At 40.9% G+C, this 12,010-nt stretch overlaps 1 protein-coding gene across 21 annotated transcripts in view; it reads right to left on the bottom strand.

Moving 5' to 3' along the window:
* The window catches only part of FGGY (FGGY carbohydrate kinase domain containing), a 532,663-nt gene that overhangs the window by 497,733 nt on the left and 22,920 nt on the right, over positions 1 to 12,010 (bottom strand). Inside the window, exon 1 of one of the 21 annotated variants that reach the window (XM_051857703.2) lies at positions 11,234 to 11,359. The exons of the other annotated variants lie outside the window; for them this stretch is intronic. The gene's annotated coding sequence lies outside the window, so the exon portion shown is untranslated. Of the gene's footprint in view, positions 1 to 11,233; positions 11,360 to 12,010 lie in introns of those variants that run through there. 21 annotated transcript variants of the gene reach the window in all.

Raw genomic sequence — 12,010 nt, forward strand, 5'->3', positions numbered from 1 at the left:
TGGGATGCAGGACCCGATAGACTGCAAAAGCCTCTATCCTGAGGCCAATGCTACAGATGGAACCTCTAGACTAGTCCCTGCATCAGACCCAAACTGTGTTGAGATTAACTTGTTTCAGTGTTTCACTGCCAGGGCCAAGCTGGCCTAGTGTGCACTCCTGAGACTTCATAGTGCATGAAGATAAGGACACCCAGGTGTGATATAGCTTATTTCTAGCCTGGGTAGCTAAGGAGCTGCCTTCATTACCCATACCCCCAAAATGGGCAGATAGCAAGGAACCACAGGAAAGTGTCTTGGGATTCAGTGAAGAGCTGATAAAACCCAACAGTGGATCAGATCCTAACAGCCTCCACCCCTAGTGCAGTGCCTATAGACAGAGACTATACCTACTGCCCCATATCAGGCAGACACACGCACCCTGGTGGGATGTACACCAATTCCAGAGCTGCAGTTCTATTTGTAGCAGTGTAAATTTTTTTTCACCATAAAGCCTGATAATATCACCAACAGAATGAGCATAGATACAGACCAGGGGCTGATCCCCAAGAAACTGAAAACTTTTTTGTTTTTAAAGTTAATCATATCATTTAAAGGAAGAGTTACAGAGAGAGGAGGAGAAAGAAAATGAGAGGTCTTTCATCCATTAGTTCACTCCCCAAATGGTCTCAACCACCAGGGCTGGGCTAGGCCAACTCCAGGAGCCAGAAGCTTCTTCCAGGTCTCTCACATGGGTGCAGGAGCCAAGCACTTCGGCCACCTTCTGCTGCTTTCCCAGGCACATTAGCAGGGAGTTATATCAGAAGTAGAGCCACCAGGACAGGACCCAGTGACAATATGGGGTGCCAGCATAGCAGGCAATGGCTTAACCTACTATGCCACAATGCTGGTCCTGTATTGATATATATTACCAGTAGCCTCACATAGGCCGGGCATGTGAGACTTGACAGAGGGATGATTTTTAAATATTCCAACAAATCTTTCAACTGAAAAATATAGTAAGTGAAATTAAAATCATGATAGAAGCCATCAATATCAGAATAGATCAAATAGAAGAATTAGTGAGCTTGAAGACAGGCTATTTTAAATTACACAGTTGGGGAAAAAAAGAATCAAGAAAAAGAAGAGAGCATACATAAACTTTGGGACAGAATGAAAATAGTAAATATCTAAGCAATTATACTTAGGTTTCAAGAAGGCCCTGAGAATGACAAAGAGGTAGAAAGCATATTCTAAGAGATAGTAGCAAAAAGCTTCCCAAACCTAGAGAAAGCCACAACTTTCCACGATCAGTAAGGTGAAAGGTTGTCAATCAAATTCAACCATTGATACAACAAGTCTACGCTGGACATAATATAATCAAACTTTTCAAGCTTAAAAATAAAGAGAGGATTCTCAAAAGCTACAAGAGAAAAGAAACAACAGATAAAGGGTCCTAATTCACCTGTCAGCAGATTTCTCAGCAGAAACCTTACAGTCTGGGGGGGACTAGAATGAGATTCTCACAGTACCGAAAGAATAACTGCCAGTCAAGAATATATTAATCAGCAAAGTCATGTTTCAGTTACAAGGGAGAAATAAAGACAATCCAAGACAAGGAAAAGCAAAGATAATATGTCACCACCAAACTTGGCTTAGAAGAAAGTTAAAGGGATTTATTTTCAAGCTTAAAGAAAGAAATGCTAGTGAAAGAGAAGCACACAAATACATAAAACAAATATTAATAGAACTAAAAGGAGGACACACCCCAATAAAATAATTTTAAGGGATTTACAAACCTGTGTTCAGGAATGGACAGATGAGCCAAACAGAAAATAAGTAAAGAATTTAAAGAGTTAAATAGCACCCTGTATCAACTGAACCTAACAGATACCTACAAAATATTCTATCCAACAGCAATAGAATATGTATTCTCAACAGCATACATAACATTCTCCAGGATAGATGATATGGTAGGTCGCAAAACAAATCATAAAAAAATTTTTAAAAAGTATCTTTAAACTAGAATAATATGAAAAACTAGAATAAAAAGAACATTATAATAACAATAAAATAAAACTAGAGCAAGAAAAATATAACCAAATAAATACACAGATTAATAATAAATAAAACAGTTAAATATATGGAAATTAAAAACTTATATCTGAATAACCCACAAAGCAAGTAATAAGTTAAAAATAAAATTATATCAAAATTTATTGAAATAAATGAAAATGGAAACTCAACACACTAAAACTTATGGGATACAGGTAAAGCAGTAAATACACCACTGAGAAGGAAGTTTATGGAAGCCTGGGAAAGCAGTAGAAGATGCCTCAGTCCTCGGGCCCCTGCACCCACATGGGAGACCCAGAAGAAGCTCATGGCTTCTGGCTTTGGATCAGTTCAGCTCCAGCGATTGCAGCCAATTGGGGAGTGAACCAGCAGATGGAAGACCTCTCTCTCTCTCTCTCTCTCTCTGCCTCTCCTCCTTTTTCTGTGTAACTCTGACTTTCAAATAAATAAATAAATCTTTAAAAAAAGACCTTAAATAAACAACTTATTGCTGTACCTCAATGAACTAGAAAAAGAACAAATCAAATACAAATTTAATAAAGAAATAATAAAACTCAGAACACAAATAAACAATACAGAGTATCAAAAATATTTAAAAACTCAGTGAAATGAACAGTTTGGTCTTTGAAAAGATAAAAATATTGATAAATCCTTAGCTAAACTAAGAAAAGGGAATATTCAATATTAATTATAAAGGCAGGCTGGTGCCACAGCTCACTTGGCTAATCCTCCACCTGCAGTGCCGGCACCACAGGTTCTAACCTGGTTGGAGTGCCAGACTCTGTCCCGGTTGCTCCTCTTCCAGTCCAGCACTCTGCTGTGGCCAGGGAAGGCAGTGGAGGATGGCCCAAGTGCCTGGGCCCCTGCACCTGCATGGGAGACCAGGAGGAAGCACCTGGATCCTGGCTTCGGATCAGCACAATGAGCCGGCCGCAGCGCGCCAGCCGTTACGGCCATTTTGGGGGTGAACCAACAGAAAAGGAAGACCTTTCTCTCTGTCTCTCTTTCTCTCTCTCACTGTCTAACTCTGCCTGTCAAAAAACAATTATAAAGGCATACACTACAAATGACACTACAAAATACAGAGGAGTTTTAGAGATCCGTATTAATAATTACATGATAACAAATTTGTGAATCTAGAAAAAGAGAAGAAATTCCTGGACATTTGTCCTTTATCATGATTGAATCATGAAGAAATAGGATTTCTGAACAGAGGAATAATGACTAGCCACATTAAACCAGTAATTACAAGCCTCTCATCAAAGAAAAGCTGAGGACCAGAAGGTTTTACTGCTGATTTCTACCAAACTTTTAAAGAATTGACACCAGTTCTTCATATATTTTTCCAAAATGACAGAAGAAAATTATTCAAAATTCATTCAATTAGGCCACCTCAGAATCAAAACCAGACAAGGACATGGAGGGACATACACACACACACACACACACACACACACATGCTACAGGCCAATATCCATGGTGAATATAGGTGCAAAAGTCCTCAAAAAATACTGGAAAACTGAATCCAATGGCATATTAAAAAGATTATTCACCATGATCAAATAAGATTCATCCTAGTGATGCATGGATGGGTCAACATACAGTAATCAATAAGCATGATACACCACATCAACAGAATGAAGAACAAATGTCAAATGATCATTTCAGTAGATGCAGAAAAGTAATCTGATAAAATTCAACATCACTTCATGATTAAAAAAACAAAACTATCACCAAGTTAGGTATAGAAGGAATATACCTCAACATAATAAAGATAATATAAAGAAAGACAATAATTAACATCATACTGAATGGGGGAAAGCTGAATATTTTCTAAAATTTGATAAAAGACAAGGATGCCTCTTTTTACCACCTGTATTCAGCACAGTACTGGAAGTCCTATTCAGAGCAATTAGGCAAGAGAAATAAACAAACAGCATCAAAATCAAAAAAGAGGAAGCACACTGTCACTGTTTGAAAATGACATGAACTAATATAAAGAAAACTCCAAAGACTCCACCAAAAAGCTATTCTAGCTAATAAACAAATTCAGCAGAGGTGCAGGGTACAAAGTCAATGTGCAAAAATTAGTGGCACTGTTATCATCAATAGCAAATTATAAGAAAAAAAATCGAGAAAGCAATCTGATTTCCAAGAGCTACAAAAATAAACTAAAATTTTTAGTAATAAATTAATGAAAAAAGAATTCTATAATGTAAACTGTAAGTCATTCATGAAATAAAATGGAGATAACACATAGAAATGGAAAGATATCCCATATGCATGGATTGGAAGAATGAACATCATTAAAATATTCATACTTCCCCAACTGATTTACAGATTCAATGTAATCCCTATCAAAATACCAATGACATTTTTCAGAGAAATAGAAAAAACACTACTAAATTTTGTATGTAACCACAAATGACCCACATGGAAGACTTAGATGGAGTTCCTGGTCTCATCCTAGTTGGCCAAATCCTGGCTTTTGCAGATACTTGTGGAGTGAACCCACAGGAGATTCTCTCTCTCTCTAAATCTCTCTGTCTCTGTCACTCTGCCTTTCAATTAAATAAATAAATCCTCAAATAATCCAATTTTTTTAAAGATTTTATTTATTTATTTGAGAGGTAGAGTGACAGTGAGGGAGAGAGACAGAAAGAAAGGTCTTCCTTCCATTGGTTCATTCTCCAAATGGCTGCAATGGCTGGAGCTGCGCTGATCCAAAGCCAGGAGCCAGGTGCTTTTTCCTGGTGTCCCACGTGGGTGCAGGGGCCCAAGGACTTGGGCCATCTTCCACTGCTTTCCCAGGCCACAGAAGAGAGCTATATTGGAACTGAAGCAGCCAGGACTAGAACTGGTGCCCTTATGGGATGCTACCGCCACAGGCAGATGTGCCATGGCGCCGGCCCCCAAATAATCCAATTTTTAAATGGGCACATTTAAATAGACATTTGTCAAAAGAAGACATACAAATGGACAACAGGTACATGAAAAATGTTTACTATCCCTAGTCACCAGAGAAATGCAAATCAAAACCACAATGATATAGTATTCAACCCAGTTATAGTGGATACTACAAAATTAAATAAATAAAATAAAAGATAGTAAGTGCCAGGAAGATGTGGAGGAAAGAGAACTCTCACATACTGTTGATCAGAATGTAAATTATTACAGCCATTATGGAAAACAGAATGGAGGTTCCTCAAACACCTAAAAATGAAGCTACCATATGACCCAACAACCAGGAGAATATATATATCCAGGAGAAATTAAATCAGTTGGTTGAAGAGACATCTGCATTTCCTGCTTAGTGCAGCACTATTCACAAGAGCCAAGAAATGGAAACCTAACTGTCCATCCACTGATGAATGGACAAAGAAAATGTTATACAAATATACAATGAGTTTGCTACTCAGTTACAAAAAAGGATGAAATTTTGTCATTCACAGCAACATGGTTGAAACTGGGGGTCATCACTTAAGTGAAATAAGCTGAGCACAGGAAGACAAATATCACATGATTTCACTTATACTTGGAGTCTTAAAAAAGGTGATCTCATAGAAGTTAAAAACATAATGGTGGTTAGCAAAGACTGGGGAAGATAAGGAGAGTGAAGGAATGGGGAAAATTGGTTAACCAGTACTAAGTCATAGTTAGACAGGAGTAAGAAGTTCTGGGTTTCTCCTGTATAGGCAGATGACTACATATAATGCTAATGTATATTTCTCAATTAAAAATAAAAACTAGATGTGGGGCTAGTGTTGTGATTCAGTGGGCTAAGTTGATGCCTACTAGGTCAGCATCCCATATGAGAACTGGTCAAGTCATGGCACTCCACTTTCAACCTAGGTCCCTGCTAATGTGCCTGGGAAAGCAGCAGAGGATGGTCCAAATATTTGGGGCCCTTCTATTCACATGGGATACCTGGAAGATCCTGGCTTCAGCCTGCCCCAGCCGTAGCCAATGCAGCCACTTGGGAAATGAACCAATGGATGGAAGCTCGTGCGCGCTCTCTCTCTCTCTCTCCCTGTCTCTTCCAAGCCTCTCTCTCCCCCTCTCTCTAACTCTGCCTTTCAAATATATTTTAAAAATCTTATAAAGAAAACTAGTTGATAGGATGCTTTCACCATAGAGAAATGTTAAATGTTTTAAGAGTTAGATATATTTATCCTGATTGAACATTCATTACACAATGTATACAAGTATTGATCATCCTGTAGTACTTTAAGAATATGTACAATTTTATGTTTCTTTTAAAAAAAAATAAATTAAGCTTAAAAAACAAAGTTGTCATGGTTCTATAAAGAAAACTTTTCTTCCCACTCACCCATTTAGTATTCACTGAACACCTATTATGTGCCAAAGCACTGTGAAAACAGCATACATTCCCTTGACATCTCACTATAACTCTAGAAGCTCAGTGTACTTAAAACTATATTTTACAAGTGATCAAAATGAGACCAGCCTGAACCTAAAGACTCACATCTGTGCAATTCCCAATGTCCTGTTCTTCCCTTTCTACCTTTAAAAGTTTGCAGGATAGGTTTAGAGAAGGGGCAAATATATTGCAGTTATATCACACAGCGACTGGGAATTGGGAAGGAGTCCCAAGGCAGACAGAACCAGGGATCTGTTATACAATTTGTTTCCCTAACAGACCCCTCACGACTTATAAGGAAATCTGAAGAGAGAAAACTCAAATCCCTTGGCCTCCTGACTGCTCTAATTCCCCTTGGTCACATTAGTCCACATGACACAGAAATTTCAGAGGCTTGCATTTTCCAGACTGGCCTTCCAGAGACTAAGAACTGCCCGAGACAACTGGGCTGGTGATCAGGCAACGACTCCCCAGGTGGGTGCCAGCCAGTCTGAGTGCCCAGCATGGGACTTCAGCCTGAGCAGCACCCTGTGCCCTTCAGCTTCAGAAAAAAAACATCTTGGCCAAGCTACACTGGGGATCCTAAAGCAAAGTGGGCCAGCAAATGTTCAGTTACTGCTTCCTGGATATTTATCCTGGTTTAAAAAAATAAGTCATTAAAAGTGATTGCTTCTGATTTAACCACCATGATTTCCCCACTGTGTCCCCCCCACCCCCTACCCCAGTTGGCTTTGTGCTCACCAGCAGGCGAAGATGAAAAGGAGGAAAACTCCAGTAATGACCTTTGCTGCCTTCATGTGAACTTCTGAGAACGACTTTCAGGGCCTGACCAGTGTCTAGCCTCATCTCTCCCTTGCTCACTTCCCTTTAGGAGCTCAAGCTGACCAGTAACCAAAGTTTTCCAAACAGTAATTCCTGTATCCATTCAATGGCAATACCTTGCCTTCAAACCATAGCATCAAGAAAATTTCAATAAAACAGATACAGAGTGCTCTGTTTTTGGAGGCAAGATTATCCTTGCTGTACCCTCCATCCCTTTAGCCATAGATCCCTCTGCCAGGCCCTTTCTTGGGATACCTGAACACCACTGGCAGGCTGTGAAAAGACCTGGGACCTAAAAAACAGCATCCCAGGCCCTCCCTGGACTTCTTTCCATCGGCCCTGTTGAACACAGCCGTTCTCACTCTGGCACCAGACATCCTCAGACTCCTCATAGTGCGGTCCCTGCCCTGTCACAGGCCATTCCCAACACTGGCTCTTCCCTCCCTAACTCCAGCCTCTTCTCATCTGCCTGGTGACCACAGACTTCCGTGGAAACACCCAGCCCAGTCAACACCTCTTTGAGGGAGACTTCCTGGCCTCTCTCCAACCCTTGCATATATGCCACACAGTACCATGTTCGTACTTCTTTTTAAGACTTGCCACTCTGAGCGATAATTTTTTTTTGTTTCTATGTCTGTCTCCCTTAATGAACTGAACCTCAAAAAACGTAACGTTTTTTGCCTCCCCAACATTCGGCACAGTGTCTGGCATAAAATCAGTTTTCAATAAATGTTTACTGAATGAACAACTGACTCAGCAAATCAAAAGAAAACAAGGATAAACAAGTTCATGCTTTGATAGTTTGCATTTCTAAGTTTGTACTTATATGCACTTGAGTTTTGCCTTATTTTGATCTCTGAATACCTCATTCATCCAATTAACAAACACTGGATGCTTACAACCACAATTTATTAAACCTAGGATACTTTTTCATATTTAGCTTCTCTAAAATCAGGCTTAATCTTACAAGCAACTGCATCTTACAGTTAACCAGTAGCATTTCCTTTTTTTGTGGTACATGAAATAATGATATATTTTGCAGTTAGTGACATCCAAGATTCAAAAAAATACAGATTGTGCCAGGCACCGGGCAACAAAATAGGGACCATGGCTGGGCTGAGCTTCCTCAATCTCTTCATCTGCAAATAGGAGCAAGAGTGACCAAGGTGTCTGCTCCACCTTCTCTCTACCAACCACACACATCTTACTTTCCTTGAGGTTCTCTATCTTCCCACCTTGATCCTAGTTTCAAGACAACAGCTCTCCGCCCTTGGCTATAACTTTTCCAGGGTATCCTAAACTCTTAACGGGAAGTGAGGATATGAAGAATCTAGACGCACATTCTTGCTTGCACAGACCTGGCCAGCCAGCAACCACCCCCGCCAGCCCCAGGGACAAGAGATACTCCCTGTGGGGCTGGCCAGGTGTTCATGCTCAGGTTCCTCACTTTTGACTCTTGTCTTCCTCTGCAGGGAGTAATACATCATCTGACCACCTACTACCCAGACGTTCTGATTCCTTTCCAGTAAAATCTAAAGAGTAGATTTCTGCTCTAAAGCTCATTCTGGGCTTTCTTTACTTTTGGTTCCTGAGGCCAGGAAAGATTCCATTCTTCAGGAAAGTGTCCACCTCCTCTGTGGAGTGCAACTTTACTCTCAGACAATCTAATGCTGCCTGTGTCATAACTGTATGCCCAGTGCCTATATAGGGCAGGAATTCAGCAAGTCCCGTGACTCAGTGAGCAAATAGTTATCTTTCAAACTCATTACGGGGGAAATAACAAAAGGTACCATGCTTATTATGTATCTGATGTTCAGCTAAGCAGCTTGCTTCAATGCCATTTTTAATCCTGCAAACATTTCTGGAAGATAATAGCTGTTATCACTCCCATTTTCCTGAAGAGGATATTAAGTCCTGGACAAGCCAAAAAATTTGCTCCAGTATGTCACACAATTGGTAAATAATACCACTGACAGCAAACCATTCCCTCTTGACCCAAAGTCCCCAACCTTTCTCAGACTGCTCTACTGCCCTGATCCTCCTTGGTGTATTAACTACCCAAGAGGCCTGGACTCTGCCAGGGATCCCTGCCTACTGTGTCTGTGAGACTAGCTCACTCAGAACCCAGGCTGTTCATCTTCATAGCCTGATCCCCCTATAACACCAGGCTGCCTCTCCAGCCATCCAGTCATTTCTATAGCATATTACCAAGGCATCCATCAGGAAAAGGCTCAAATCCACAGGGAAAAGGGAGTCATGCCCTTCCAGCCTCATTCATACATTGCCTTCTAGTTCATGTTTTTCAAAGAAAGAGAACCTAATCAAATATTTCAGGTTCATTCTTTTCCCTTTGTTACAGTTTTAAGTGATCTCTTTGTGATCATTTCCACACCTGGAATCTGAAAGCAGAGAAGTTCATGCCCTTGGGCAGCCTCCCTGAAACTCAACCTGTGAGTTATGAACACTCCACAGAGGATTTTCTGCAACGCTGCTCCCTTGCTCTCCCCTCTGCCCTTTGTTCCTGGGCCATAAACGCTATCTGCTTTGTCCTGAACTCCAAACCTTATTCAACCAGTACTTCCAAGTCTCAAAAAATAAAGAAACTACAATATGGAAACATTATTCCCTTTCCTGGTTTTTTTTTTTCTTTTGTAAAGAGGATTTGGATCCTCATTGCATCAATCATTTCCACACATGTGTTAATCTCATCCTTGGAAACCCAATCAGGCTCTTAAGCCCATCACTGCTTTATACCTCAGTGGGATGGAGATAATCTGCTAAAAATTGCACAAACAGTAAACAACAGCACCAAGATCTGAGCTCCAAACTCCAACTGCAAGGTTAGGGCATCAGTTTGAGTCCCAGCTACTCTTCTGATCCAGTTCCCTGCTAATGTGCCTGGGAAAGCAGCGGAAGATGGCTCAAAAACTTGGGCCCCTGCACCTGCATGGGATACCCAGAAGTTCCTGGCTCCTGGCTTTGGACCAGCCCAGTTCTGACCGTTGCAGCCATTTTGGGAGTGAACCAGCACGTGGAAGATCTCTCTCTTTCTCTGTCTCTGTCTCTCTCTCTCTAACTCTGCCTTTCAAATATATATAAATCTATAAAACAAAACAAAAAAGAAGTAGTAGTTGCTGTGCTCTGTCTGTTCTCACATGGTCCACATGACTTTAGGATTTCCCTGTGAGGGAAGCAGCAGGGGCCTGACTTCTTCTCAGTTAAGGAAACTGAAATTCTCAGAGACAAAGCTGGTAAAGGTCTCCTAGCACAGAAGCAGAAGGATTCAGACTGAGGCTAAGTCAGGGTGATTCCAAAGCCTGCTTTATGAATGGTGAAGAGTTGGAACTTTGGTTTCATTTAATTTTGTAGGCAGGTTGAAGACTCAGAAAAGAAAACATCTGTTAGGGATATGTGAAGGGTGGCCAGGCTAAGAGAGATAAGGCCATGGACTAAAGATGGCCAAAAGAAAGAAAATTATTCGGGAGAAATTCAAGCTGTGCTGCACACAAGTCCTGAGACACACCTAACTTCTCTGCCTGGGAGACGTCTTGAGGGGCCCAAACAGCCTCCTGTCCCAGTCCCCAGCATGGGATGGCCCAATTTTTAGTCCCTATTTATGATCAAAAGACTGCTCTGTATTATAAATATTTATACATCTCATTAAATAATAGCCTATATAAATATTATTAGAAATGTACTGCAGGAAACCACAGAGTTCGAAGCTGATCCTCCAACAAGTGTGCAAACTGCTCCAATGCTGCGTACAGGGAAGAAAGGGGACCTGGAAATCAGAGGCTGTTCTTTGCAAAACTGTTTCAGCAATATGGAAAGTGGGTAACTGCCAGAAATACTCTGCTGAAAAGCAATCATTCAAGGATTGTGCTCTTCCTGTTTTCCCTTTCTTTCCCCCTGAATAATCAACAGCCATAGATGGCTTTCTACAACTACAACCCTCCAGAGTGGCTGAGCTCACCTTACCTTCAGTCCTAGTTCTTAAGAATCTACTTCTCCAGGATCAATTTGGTGACAGTTTCCACACAAACAGTGTCCCAGGGATTAGGAAGGAACAATACCGTCTCTCAACTTTGATCTTTGGACTTTGCTGGGAGCTCATGTACACATGCCTCACGTGATTTATTTACTACTTAGTTAAATTATAATCAGAGATTTTGGAGCCTGGGAAGAAAATGATGAGCAACAGGTAAGCTTGTCCACTTTAAAGGGATTAAATATCATTTAATGTCACACGTTCCAGGACGATGAGAAAATTGAGGGTGGGAGGGAGATAGGTAATGTGCAATTACAGTGGGTTCTCTACCAGCAATAGTCATGAGAGGAAAAGCACAGCTTACTTACAGGCATCCTTTCTCCTAAAAGTGAAAGGTCATGCCTGACAGCCCCCTGATGAGGTTCTTTTCAAGGCTTTCAGTTCAAGGGGAGATATTTTCTTAAGTTTTCAGGCTGCCAGTACTGATTCTAAAGAAACAAAATGGTTCCTGGGATTCTCCAACCGCTTAAGACATATTTCATCCGACATAGCCATGGCCCAGAGGAGATTGTACAAAGAGTAAGAATACACTTCCAGGCAAGCCTGGGGTGACCAGGACCTGTCCTGGGATCAGAGGAAGGGTGGGGAGTAAGTAGAGAAACCATTCCCTAGATGCCAGGAGACGGTGAACAATACCCATGCCTAGAAAACTCCTAGAAGACCAGGACAAGCCTTTTATACTGAACAATGGACTGTAGCTGTGCATT

This window comes from Oryctolagus cuniculus, chromosome 7 (assembly GCF_964237555.1).
Source record: "Oryctolagus cuniculus chromosome 7, mOryCun1.1, whole genome shotgun sequence".
Lineage (NCBI taxonomy): Eukaryota > Metazoa > Chordata > Mammalia > Lagomorpha > Leporidae > Oryctolagus > Oryctolagus cuniculus.